The sequence below is a fragment of the Mastacembelus armatus genome, chromosome 22, assembly GCF_900324485.2.
Source record: "Mastacembelus armatus chromosome 22, fMasArm1.2, whole genome shotgun sequence".
In the NCBI taxonomy this organism is placed as follows: domain Eukaryota; kingdom Metazoa; phylum Chordata; class Actinopteri; order Synbranchiformes; family Mastacembelidae; genus Mastacembelus; species Mastacembelus armatus.
The window spans coordinates 7,979,668-7,994,114 of NC_046654.1; positions in this window are offsets into that span (position 1 = coordinate 7,979,668).

A 14,447-nucleotide genomic window follows, 5' to 3' on the forward strand; every position below is an offset into this window, starting at 1 on the left:
TGTGCTTTTATGTGTATGTATGTTTCTCTGTGTACATGTGTCATATCAGCATGAGACACTAAGGGATGGAGGCAGAGATTGAAACTTGATTGGTGTGTGTGAGTACACATGTTTGTAGGCGTGTTGCAATGCAGATTTATGATGGGATGCAATAAACAGTCATCCATGGGCCAATGACTTTGCAGCAGGGATGAGACCAGTATTAACTGACTACACTGAGCATAAAACTCTCTGAAACTAATCAATCTATATCTCAACTCTCTCATATTTTTAAAATCTGCCTGCTGCTCTCTTTTACACTACATCTCCTCCTTTGTGATTCATAGAGATATAAGAAGCGAAATCAATGAGGAATAATGGCTTCTACCTGGATTCACCTCATCAATACAGTTTATGGGGAAAAAAAGGGCCACTAATGTGCTGTACATGCTGTAACAGTGTATATATGCAGTTTCTTTTTCTCACCAAAAACCCCACAGTGCTTTTACAGCACATGGAGGAGGTTTACTGTCAGTGACATCCTGCGCAGCTTCTCTGCCTCACCTTCCTCCCTAAATACACTGCAAACCTTGCAAACCTCAAGCATGCACACAAGCACACACACACACACACACACACACACACACCTCACCAGTGTCTGAGATTCCAGCAATTAATGGGGCGGTAAATGAGATTGTTACTGATGTGTGGTAGGGAGGTGAACGAAGGTGTGGAGGTGATGGAGGGAGACAGGAGGAAGACAGAGGAGAGCCTGGGGGAGGCAAATGCCGTGAAGATGTTATGATGCAAATTAGAAACTTTTGCATGACTCAAATTCAGGTTAAGTCCTAAAAACAGATTTGTATGTAACTTTCCTATCCCTGCAAAACAGGTATGCAGTGAAAATACTCGCCGAGAGCAGCAACATTCTAATTTCTGCACGGTTTGCAGAAATAGCTAAAATTTGTTTCGCAGTTGTACGAACAGCAAAAGGTTTTTATGCTATACTGGTCGTAAAATTCTTGACAATTTCAAGATTTTAAGTCAAACGCTACCGTCCGTTTGGAGAAGAAGTGCTGAAATCTACTGTGCTGCTCAAGCTACTTTCTTTCAGCTGCTAAATTCACTGATGTTACTGATTTTTAACATTTCCTGAAATGTCTTGTGACAAACCCTAGAGAACAAGAGTGAACTTGTCAGTTCTTCATGTAGAAACAGATAGTGGAATAGTAAGAACAAGAACATGACTTTATCCACTGAAGAAAAATCTATTTCCATACTCAGCTCAAAGTGCAACATGTGTTATGGCACCACTGTGTTATTCTCTCATATTGGAGTTTCAGTGGGAAAAAAAATCACTGTCTCCTTTAATTGATTTCCTCATGTGTGCGATCCCTCAGAATACTTTTACACTGAGTGACTGGGTGATGTTTTGGGTAGCTGAAAATCTTTTTAGCTACTGCCGGGAACATGTTTTTCTAATGTCATTACAGCACGTTTACAGTTTGGCAGAAAAATGAAGTTCACATCTTTTTTTTCCATTAAAATGAAAATAGACAATAATCACCAAATTATTAATGTTTGCTGCTAATACATTTTGTATTTGCTCCCTCTTGCTGGCACATCTTTTATACAAATATATATTATGACCCACATCCTCTGGCAGTGAGACTGATTTGAATTGCTGATTGCTCCTGCTTCTTCATTTGTCTCTTCTTCCTCACTGCTGATCCTTGGTGACTGCAGCAGTGGCTCTCCAGTGAGGCGAGACAATAAGGCAGGTTTGGACCTGTGTAACAATGTCCTCCTCAAGGGTCCATTTTTTTCTCACAGGCCTGCAGGCGGATGGTTCATCAGGAGGAAAAACTATCCATTTATATCACTTAATCCAGTGGACACACTATTAGAGTGCTAGACAGGGGAGGAAAATACACACATATGTGTCTGGACACTTACATACACACACTCATGCACGCCCACACAAAGAAAGAAGAACACACTTACAGGCACATGTATAAAGGTATGTGAGCATACATACACACCCATGCATATGCATTCAAGTATTAGATCTGTCCCTTGTAAGTCCTGATGTGTGTATAAGTGTGAATTTGTGTATGAATGTTAATGAAATACAAACATATAGCTTTTATATAGTTAGTCATTTGCATGAATCTGCCAGGGCTCTATATTTTAACGCACTTTTGCCAACTTATTATATCGTATTTTATCATCTGCTACATCAACTGTGAAGCAGTTTAATTTTGTATTAATCTAAAAGCACCATGTAGTTTTCAGAATACTATTGTCTTCACAGTCTGCATGCTTGTTTTTGTATGCATGCTCCTATGTTTGCACGTGTATTAGTGAGTCAGAAACAGTTTGTTGGATGGGTCTGAAGCCACAAAATGTTGGGCACATGAGACATTTAATTAATGTCACCCCCCCCCCCCCCCCCCCCACCCCCCCCCCCCCCCCCGCAATCATCCCCACCTTCCATTCTTGGGTCTATAGCTGGCAGTGCTGTTTGATTTTTGTCACAATGTCTCCAAGTAATCTGTGGGACTGCACACAGCAAATGTCTTCAATCTGCTCTCTAATCATGGCTCAAACCAGGAGAACAATAACATGCTGACATCCTAAAGCAGATTATGGTGAATCTGCTCTCACAGAGCCCCACCGATCTGTTCCACGACTGCTACTGCAAAACAGAATAGAAACAAAATATTTCTCAGGTATTTGGGTTTTTTTTTGTGGACTTTGACAGGCTACTTTCTTCACTCACTTTAGGTTTTTAACTGTGAAACTCATCAACGGAAACTAAGAAACTAAATCTTCATGTTTGACAAATAGCAATTAGAACAGGCTGAATTTCAGGCTATGTAATTTAGGATGAAAAACAGTCATAAAACTGAGTCTAATAATAATTTCACCCACTGCTTTTGTCATTATTCCCAGAAAGATGGCAGCAGTCATCTGACATTCCATTTACAATGGGCTCCTACTGTGGCTGAAAATGCAGTTCATTTACATGAACTTATCAAAATTGAACACGCACAAAATGAATGAGAGCCATCCATGCATAATACATTTAATATTTAAAATGGCTGGAACCATATTTTATCTATATGTCCACGCCTTTGGCACATAACAACCTTTCCAATCTCAGCCTTGCAGAATCCAACTGTCACTCATATGGTATTATTGCAGCCTCCCCACAAAAATATCAAGCTGGGAGTAGAATCAGTTGGGTATGGCACAAATGGTAATAATATGATCAATATGCACCATCTTCTGTGTTTTAGATATGACATTTAGTCAGACTAATGACTATTTTTTTAAGCAGCTAAGTGAAGCACGATAACACGTTTCTATTGCTACACTTGTCCTCTCATTCCAGTTTGGCTTGTGCTGAGAATTGAATCTCTTCAACTGAACAAATTGACTGTATGCGGTGAGCGAGGCAGCACTGACCTTTTCCCAAATAGTTCCACAGTACAGTGGAGCTCCGGTTTGATATCTACTATACAACTCAAAAAAGACGCCGGTTGAATAGGCAGCCCATTTCTTTGACTCTACAGCAAATAAATCTATATCTCCTTCTGCCTGCCCCTCTCATACCTTTCTGAATCCACTTGTCAGAGACCCCAACCAATAAAACCTGATCTTCATAAGTCTTGAGGGGAGAGAGGGGCTAAGTTTGGGGAAATTGCTGCATGGAAAAGGCAATATAGGACCTACAGATAAGAGAGAGCAGAGGGACTAGCTGAGGATATTACCTGCTTAAGGCTGTGATTTACATTTGGGATACAGAGACAGGAGAGAGGGGTGGAGAGGCCCTGAGCTAACTGACTGTTGGCTGCAGACAGTATATGGTTGGTAATTAAAAATTTCCATACTATAATGATGTTTTGGTAAGATTAAGGATGGCTGACTGAAATGACGGCTCACTCTTCAATGTCACCAGAGCAGCCTTAAATGTACTATTTCTTTATATTTCGTCACCATATTTGTGCACTACCATTCCCCAAGATAGTAACTCCTGTCTGCATCTATCCTCAGAGATGGAGCAGAATTCGATCTGACATCCTACAAACATCCAGTAACAACCAAATGAACAGAAATGAGAAGCAAAATGTTTTCCTAGTCTGGGCTGAGCCTAAACACCATCTGACTTTACCCAAGATTGGTGAGGTGTCATATTCAAGTGTTTAGCTCTCAACCTAGCTCTGACCATTCCTCTTTCTCTAGCCGTATATTGGAAAATACATTTCATGACATTCAATCAGCATTTTTCTACATTTGTATAATGTGTGCATTTGTATTTGTGTGTGTGCGTGTGTGTGCTCTCTTGTGCGTATGTATATGTTGCAGACTTGATTGATGGATGGCTGATGACAGAGCTGTCATGCAAGAGTTGTCATGCATTTTCATATTTGTCTGCCTGGAAAACGAAGCACGCCTCAAAGTTCTCTCTCTCTCTCTCTCTCTCTCTCTCACTCACTCACTCACTCACTCACTCACTCACTCACTCACTCACTCACTCACTCACACATACACACTCTCTCACCCCCCCCCCCCCCCCCCCCCCCCCCCCCACACACACAATAACCTGGAAATTTACACAGATTTAGTCTCTTTATAGTCTCTTTATTATACAACAAAACCCCTGGCAACAAAAGTCAGTACGCTGAAATTGAATTGTTTTAATTTATAAATCTTTTGATGACAGCTGATATCAGCCTCGCACACATCTTATGTTTGTATATCGAGGCTATATGTTTGTATTTCATTTCAAGATGGCCGTTCTTCACAGATGATTCATTTTAGCTGCTCTTTGCTGGAGGGGGGGGTTACTTTTCTTCTTGCTTTATAAAAGGTGCTCAAATGGCTTCAGGTCAGGGCCATACTTGTACAAGTCAGGGGGTTTTCTTTTTTCTAAAAACGTGTGGGTTTTGCAGTTTCTTTGCAATCATTGTCATGTTCGGAGACATTTTCTCATCCAGTGTAAATGTGTACAAACACACCTTTATAGGTCCATCCTCACATAAGCACACTCTCAGTGGTCCTGGTCAATTCTACACCAAATATGCCAAACCTCATTTGATCCAAACTAATATATTTTGGTTTAATCTGACAAAACAATGTGCTTTCAGTATTCATCAGGGTTCTTTTCGTGTTCTTTGGCAGTTTAATACTGCAGTTTTGTGCTGGTTTGTGAGTAATGGTTTTCTTCTTGGAGGCCGTCTGACTTTAAGCCATATTTTTTGCACTGTCTGATCAGTCACAGAGATGCCAGATGCCACAAATAATATTCATGCCAATTCAGAAACTCTTACCCTGTTTTTGAATCCAAGGTTGTGTTACTGTATTGGCAGTATGGCTCTTCCTATTACCCCTAACAACTGCTGCAGCTGTGGTTCAGCTTATGTTTGGGAGCCTTCTGATGCTCTTGTACCCTTTCCCATTTTTGTAGTCTCAGAATCTGGTTACAATCACAATCTTACTTGTTCGGGCAATTCCCAGGACAAAAGTGAGAAAACTGTTGTTTCATTTCTAACCTTCCTCTTGCATCACAGATGTAATCACTTTTGTTGTAGCGGTCAACAATTGTGCAGAGACAGAGTATTGGGTGTGCCCAGCTTTGTTGTATGCTGTATATTTTACCATTTAAACATATACGTCTACATATATGGCTGTTTTGTTATAATAGATGATGTTTTAGCACTGTGTTCCCTCTCAGTGGCAGCTCTGAGACTCCTCTTTACCATATTGTGAGCTGTCCCATACGCCACTAGAGTTTGAATGTTGTGTTTGCGAAATTTTATCTTTGCTACGCTTTCAGTTGGAGATGGGTATGTGATGGTAAATGAACCGTATCCAATTATAGTGCAACAGAAAATTGGTGGCAGGGAAAGAGAGAGGAAGCAGACACACATATAAAGTGACGTCATGTGATTTGTTTTTAATTTCATGATCACTCTGCAGCTCACATCTTTGGACTAGTCTTATAAACAATATGTTCAATAATCATCTGGGTTATGTACTCTATGCAACTAATATGGAAACAGTCTGGAAAATAGTCTCAGTTTTTATTGGCTTTAACCAAACTATTGCTACAGCTGCAGCCACGTTTTTTGATTTAGGTGGACACACTAAATTGCAATTAGTACTACTGACAAAGTTGTAGGGTTTTTGAAATACAGATTAAGAAAAAACAATGCAACTAAGGCTGACATATACTGGCTTTTATTCCCTCAAATGGATCAACCTCTAAAAATACTGGATGCTACAATTCTCATAAAATATCTTTATCTGTCTTTTGTTAGGACCTTCCTGGCTAGTAAATGCCCATACAGTATCTTATCCATTGCAACAAGTCTTTCTCTTATAAATTTTGAGTCTAAAGCTCAATCTGAAATAACCCTGTTGACATCACACAGTTATTTTCTCAGACTTTAGAAAGCTCTCTCCAGAGCCACAAAAGAAATTACTGAACCTTTCAAAGGCTGAGCAGCAAGTCTCATGATGAGTCAACTGATTGATACATGTAAAATTGCTGCTAGTGCTTCTATAACAAAGAAAGAAAGAAACCAAAGTAAAACCCTGTCCTCTCTCTAGACACAGCAGCCAATCACAGTCCTGAGCAAACACAATCACATCACTGAGAGGCAATCTGGATCAGGAGGCGTGCAAGTTAAAACACCCTGTTCAGAGATCTCTTAGCTGCACGCTGCATATTGCCGAAAACACATCGGCATCCCAGACATCTCATTACCGTGATCTCCTTCCTTTCTTCTCTGTCTTACTCTCCCAATTGGCATTCCTTGATTTTTCTCCTGCTCCCTGTTGAACAAACACATATACACACACTGATAGTCATTACAGCCATCCTCATTGGCCAGGAAGTAGAAGTGGTTGCTTTTTTTTTCTACTTATTTCCATCACCCCTCTGCTTTGCCTGCTCTTGGCCTCCTCTAAGATAATACCTATTTATCCCAGAGGGTGTTTACACAAGCGATTCAGGTTAAGTGACTCGCTGAGAGGGATGACAGACAGCAGCTTTCCTTTATTCAAAGAAAATTGGATTCATCAACTACTGCTTAATGGTCGCGTTCAAGCTTTTGACTACACTCCGTCTGGCACATTAGTAGGTGTTTATCTCTGCGTTTGCTCATATGTATGCCTAAGTAAATGCCTGAACCTCATAATCTTAATAAGGGATATCTGATTGCTGAGAATATGCTATTGGTTTCGATTTTCTGTGTTTAGCCACCATAAAGCCTGCAGCCTTTACATCTTGGTGTCTTATAAAAAAAAAAAAAAACACTACAGGAACCTGCGTCTTATAAAAATCACTATCTGAGTTCCACATCATAAACTACAGCAATAAACAGCCCCATGTCCACTATGCTAATATGAAGGTTTTTTGCATGCTTCCAGCAAATTGCATGAAGTGTTTTTCAGTGTGTTTTAACAGAGAAAGTGAGGAGCAGCAGCAGGTCCGAGGCTCATTTTAATAGGTTATTTTAATCTAAATGCTCTTCAGGTTACTGAGTCACAAGCATTAAAAACACCTTTCAGTAGTCATCACCTTGCTTCATTTGTTTTTTATTCTCTTCAGTTGAATTTCTTTTTTTTCCTTCTCTCTCTCTCCTGCTTCCTTGGTCTTTGAAAGAAATATATTATATCTGTACTGGCCCTGTTCAATTACAAGTGAAATGCACCTCACTGCTTCACAATAAGCTGTGATCACAACTGAAAGGGGGGTTAAGTACTTTTTTAAGAGTTCAATAGTAAGTTTATTAGCTGTAAGGTTAAAAGAGATAGGAAAAAAGAAAGGATATATGAGAAAGTTACATGAATCAAACATACACAAGGTCACAAGTGAAGTACTGAGGGAGGAAAATGCTGTCAAAAAGACTCACTGAATGGTATCTGTGAGCTGTTGTACAAGTACAACCACTCATTTCAGTGTTTCTAACTCATGTAAATGGTCTATTTTTGTGTTGATAAATTCTAGCTGTGGCTGGAACGCTGCAGGTTTGGATGAACGTGTGAATATTGTGAAAACTGGATCAATCATAGCAAAAACGTAGAATTACAGCAGATAATCTCTTTTAATGAGAAATCCACCACAGAAAAATCAGTCATCAGGCACTGAGCCACTGAGCTTCATCCTAATCTTTGAAGTTACTCGCACATCTGAACAAAATAATCGAATGTCTAGCAAATACAATATTTAACTCCCAATTAGCTGCAATGTTTTTACTACTGTAAGATTTGTCCAGTCTGTGATAAATCCACATGATAAAGTTTCATGTCCTTTATCATGCAAAATACTGGCTTTAACTGTAGAGATAATGGAAGGCCATTCTATACTACTTTGTTAAACGCAGTAGAAGGTTCAGATGTGAAGGAAATATGAAATAAATTTGCATTTGGTAGGACACTTTTTTTTAACCCAACAAAAACCTTGTCTGTAGCTCTGCATATCCCTAGGTACTACTGTGTTTGATAAAATAAAAACTAGATTTCACCAAATTAGACATAATCTCAATATACTGTCTAGAAATGAAAAAATGAGGTTAAAGGAAACAGTTTGTAAATAAGGATATAATAGCAAAGACATTACAGCTGCATCTTGAATCTTTTTGCAGTACTTTCCTTGCACTCTCCAAACCTGCCCACCTATCTAATGGGTGTTAGAACCATTTCATTCTAGTTTGTTTCATGGGTGGAAGGGCTCTCTCATTGTAATTAGTTTCTGCGGGACAACAAACCATCAGAAGTGTGTGCCTTGTTTCTGATTTATGAAGCATTTAAAAGGTTGCAGTGGGGAAAAGACAAAAGGCTCCCATCTAAATAAAGCAGGCCTCAGCCAAGCTCTCAAAGCCAATGTCAGAGTGAGACGAGAGGGAGAAAGTGGGAAAGGATTCATGATTAACTTTCATTTCCTATGCCTTACTATTCCTTCCCCAAATGAAATTTCAGAAGTGGAGATAAATATTCTGGCAGTGCCCGGTTTGGTGCACCTAACGTCCAGGAATAGCTACTGCTCAGCTTATCGCTTTAAATTCACAGCAAACTAGCTGTCCAGCTTGCCCTGGCAGTGTGAAAGGTCTGCATTGCTTTAGTGTGTGTGTGTGTGTGTGTGTGTGAGAGAGAGAGAGAGAGAAAAGCGAGAGAGAGATTGTGAGGGAGAGGAAATAAGGTCAGTCTATCTCAGGTTGATATTTATAGATATGGGGGTTTCTGTGTCTGCTGGCCTGCTTGTGTCCATATGTAATATGCATATGAGTGTACGTGAGGATCTTGTAATGGTTTATGTAAGGAGATCAATAGAATTGAATGCACGACTCACACAGCCTTTTAATCACATTCCTCTCAGCCGATTTCTAGATGGACACGTGGATAAGTAGATATTGATGTCACGGCTCAAACATCCATCCTGCTCATAATTTTATCATAGTGGAGAGGCAGGTTGTCCATTGGCTCTTGTAACTATACACTCTCATCTGCTCTGGAGCTGAGAGGTAACAACCACTTTCCTATTTCCCATATATTCCAACCAGAAAGTTTCACTGACAGTAGGCGAGAGACTTAAAGTAATTAACGCTTTTCCTCTAAATTTGCTAGATATGCACATTTAATATAAAAACTGATGTGATATTGCAGAAGAAGTATTCAGTGTACATTTAACTTCAGTTTTAATCAAAGAGAATTTGTTTATATATCCAGGAAGTCCTCAGAATTAAATGAGAAAGTAAAGTATGTTGCTTGTTCATACCCTTTAGAACGCTGTTCTATAGCAATGTAATCTAAATCCATCCTTTGCTACCATCATACTACAGCCACTAGAGGGTTTTGTCATGTGACTGCAAGTAAATGTGCTAAAAATGTTTCCTCCATCATGTAAAACGACTGCATGTGTATGTTAGTTTCTCTTGGACCCATATGAAAAATGTTATTCTTTGACATGTTCTAACAGTAAAATGCTTTTTGTGTTTCCAGGGTTTTTATTGTTGTAGTACCACTGATTGCTGCACTGTACCCACCTCTGGGTCTATGGGCCTATGGGTCTAAAAAAAGTCTTCTGCTGAATATTATTATGGCACTTGAAGGATCCAGGGTTTTATTAGCTTGATCCATCCTATTGATTCATAGTATGGCTGACTTACAATACTGTAGGTCAATAACACTGGAGTGCCATGCATTCTAATGAGGGATTCTTTTAAGTCTTGAGTCTGAGCTGAATCTTCATATTCCCCTGACTTTATGGAAGTGCAGTAACAAAATGAAACGTTTTTGTGGAAACATTATAACCAGCCCTGCCTCCTCAAACGTTTGTTTGTATACAGCCACAGAAAATAATTTAGAATACTATACTATAATTTACTATATTTTCAATAATATAGATCATTTGTTAATTTATGGTTATGCCAAACCTTAATATGTTAATATGTTTTCTGGCAAAATGTCTCATGTTGTTGTACAACATGTTAGTTATGTTTAGATACGTAGTTACATCATTTATGAAAAAAAGACAGGGCTGCAGCTCTCGATCATTTTTGGAGTCGACTATTCTATCGAATATTTCAGTGATTACTCAAGTAATCGCCACAGATGGAATTATAGACGTCTGGTCTTTGATGGGACCCTTGTGTTGTCCATTGCTTTTAAAAACTGTAGCCCTTGTTTCATTACAAAAAAAAAAAAAAAATCATCAGCCTTTTGCTTTCACCATCTGCCGTCATGACAAACGTGCAACACTTGCTGTTTGCTGCTGTGGAATAAACCTGCAAATACACAAACTAATGCATCACATGGTGTCATTTGTATTAGCCATGGTTGAAATATTAACATTTATTATACAAACATACACATTATTATAAAATGATAACTAAGAAGTATTCATGTCTCCAAAATCATATATTGTGCTGTACATTATACCAAACAATTCATCCCTGTAGTCAGCATGGTGCTGATAAGGTCGCAGTAGTCTTAGCAAAAACTGGTATTTGATTAGGACTTTATTGTAAACATTATGAAAAACATAATCAAGGCAGAGGGAAGAATTAAACAGGACAGTCATCGTGAGCCTTGGGAAATTTTGTGGTCCAGTTTACAATTTGTTAGTAGTGGAGATTTGTTTGCCCAGTCCCTGCTTCATCAGGATAGTTGTATTCCCCATTTTCATTGATATTCATGTTGCTTGAGACTGAGCCATTTGCTCACTTTCTGTGCCAACTACGGTCTACTCACCAGTTATGAAAATTTATGGGCATGTTTAGAGACCATGGACATTCATTATAATATCAAGGAGAACCAGTGGACCAAGCATGTGTTCTCTCCTACTACCTTAAAACGATCCATCTCGCTTTATGCTCTACCCTGACCTGCACATACAGAGTACACAGTTTTTTGTGCTTGCTCATACTGTACTGAACCTCCACCACATGGCCCACGCATAGCAGGCATTTCACTCAGATGTGTGGTAACACATTTTGCTTAGCATTCTCTGTAATTACAGGTATTGAGCATGGCTGTACTGTGCTGCAGGTGATAATTATTCATAGCACACAAATGAAAATGATTGACGGATGGACACGTAAAAAATACTGTATTTGTCTACTATATTTGTATTAGGTGACTACATATCATATAGGAGAGTATAATCATACATTAATCATCCTTGTTAATTTTCTCACAACACCTTTGTTTATTCTGTGTTACCTAGACTTACATGTATTTAATATATAGTTTCTATAGCAAATCTGGTAAAAATGACACCAACTCAATCATGTTTGGGATGTCTTGTCAATAAAACAGAAACTTGTCATCAGGCTAGTGCTGCTGGTGGGTTCAGGCTGTCATTACATAGGGGCCAGAACCTGGCGTGCTGCAGTGCGTAACTGGAAGGCTGCTTGTTTCTCTCCCTGTGTGCATATATAATTTGTGAGTGGGTGTATGTGTTTTGCATATGGGCCCCTGTCAAACTGTGGGCAGTGGAGACAGTGTCCCTGTGGTTTGTGTTCTGTTACTGTATGCCTGCTAATTATTCCTGTAGTAATACTATTGCAAATTCTGCTGCCTCCGTGTCTTCACCCTCTCCCCTCCTGTCATTTTCACAGACATTTTCAGCTTTCTGCTGTTTGACTTGCGTTGTCTTGGCAGCCAGTTCGATCATACAGGTTTGTGAAGCCATACGTGCTGCCACATAAACATGCAAACAAAAAAGAAAATATATCTAAGTGTACACCGTCGCCAAAAATTCTCTTAGTGAGAGTGTTGGCAGCATCTGTGCGTGTCATTCTCATCAGACTTGGATCAAACAAATTTGTAGATTCTGAGAAGACTGACCTTGTTGACGGTGTGTGCTGGCTGCAGTGAGCTCGTCTGAGAATGGATTTGAAACGCTGCCTAAATTGGGGAAATGTGATGAGCAGAGCTGAGAAAAGGCCTTCAAGGGATGTATCACGTTCTTAGGCCATTAGCCTTTAGTCTAGGCTTTGCGTCTACTGCCTCTTGGTTTCTGCTGGTGGCACGGTCAATAGTTAATTAAAGGCTGACACAGGAGAAGGGCCATCATAGTGTTTCAGCAATTCTTCTCTGCACTACTACACTCTATTCTTCTCTGCTCATTTCTTCTTTTGTCTTCTCTTAGAATTAAGAGTATTTTGGTTTATTTATTATAGTTAGAATCTGCCTAAAAAAAACTATTGGTATTAATGCATTATATTTATAATAAAAAATCTTATTTTTCTAAATGTTCTATTAATGTTTGTATCTTGCATCAGACAGAGTTAATTCTTTAACACCGGCAGTCATGACCTGAACAAACCCTGAATTTTGCCAAGCATGCTGTTGTTTCTTTGGTTGTGTGCAAAAAAGGGATTATCTGTGACATTTTGCATTTGCTCATTTTTGGTTTTACCACCAATTAATCCATGCACCTGACATTCATACAGTGAATAGCCAAATAAAAAAAAGACAGATCTATCAGGAGCCCTGAAGGAAGTGTTAAAAAAACAGAAAACAATAAATCCATAAACCGATAGCTCAGGTGTTTGTCTGACTGCTTGTTTCTTGCCTAATTGGAGTGTGGTGATGTTGCCATGTTCCTAGATTGAAGGGAAAAAAAACTGCTTTAAATTATAACTCAAATATATACAGAAACAACTGCCAAAACTGCAAAAATAAGACTGTATATAAAACTCCATTTTTTTCTTTAAATACGACTGTTACATGTAAACACTGAACTATATTTTAATCCATGCAGTACACAGTCATTACAGCTCCGGTCATTACAGCTATAACTTGTCATAGCAGGAAAAGCACAGGTGTATCTAATAACACTAAGTGTCTCAGTGAAGTATACCAATGGGTTTGTGCATATTAGCACTGAATTGGAACACCTAAATGAAATTATTCTCATTATTGTTATTAATTACACCTGTGATTTCCCTGCCATAGTAGAGTGGCTGCATTGAAACCAGCCTATTAAACGCACTGGTAAGAAATTGTGTTTACTCTGTACCCACAATCCCTTTCGTCTCAGATTTATCTATAGAACATGTAAAGACATCATGGGAAATACCAGCAATTAGACCTCTGGGTGTCAGATCCTTTGATATTTACTTTTGATGATCTGCCCTCTACATGTACTTTGTTTGATCAGCTCACAGCCTGCTGGCTGCTGTGTTTTGCTTGAAATTGAACCCTTCCTTCCCCCTTTTTTAAATCGACAGGAAAGCAGTGGTGGCATTTTCGTGCCAGTTTGTCCCTGATCGGCCTCGCTCCTGATAAATATCTTAGCGGTCACTGACCACAGAGCAGTCTAGGGTGCCCTTTCGTTTGCATGCGCACACCAGCAGTTCCCCTCCAACAGGGAGCAAACATCTTTCAACTAATGATCTACTTTACATTTGTTTTAATTAGGTGTACTTAAATAGCTCTGAGCAATAATTAACTAACCAGAGCATCGAAGTGGGAGTAAGTGAGTGAGTAAGACTTTCCTGTTGTGCTGTGCTGTTGTTGTTTTCCTTCTGTAGCGAGTTCCATCAGCCAGGGCAGCATGCCAAAACTGCATTACAGAAGCAGCTTGTTCTTTCTTCCCCTCTTCTTCTCCACTGAACATCTCCAGGGTCTGCCTGTGATAGCCATACATCGCCTGTGTGACAACAAACAACCCACCATGGGACAGGTGCAGAATGAGAGAGTGAGAGTGCAAATCGACAGTTCAATGCAAACATGATTGAGAAGAGATGGGAGAGGCAGAATGAAAGGTGGGGGGGTGGAGTGACACAGGAATGGAAGGAGAGCAGAGAAAAGGCGAGGAGAGAATAGGAGGAGGGTGGAATTGGGCCGACGCTTCCAGAGCACAGCTCAAGATGGTGTTTGAAGTGCTTCAGGGGTCTCTTCCCTTTATTGTCTCTCTTAATGAGCTTTTTATGTTCTTGTGTATTTTA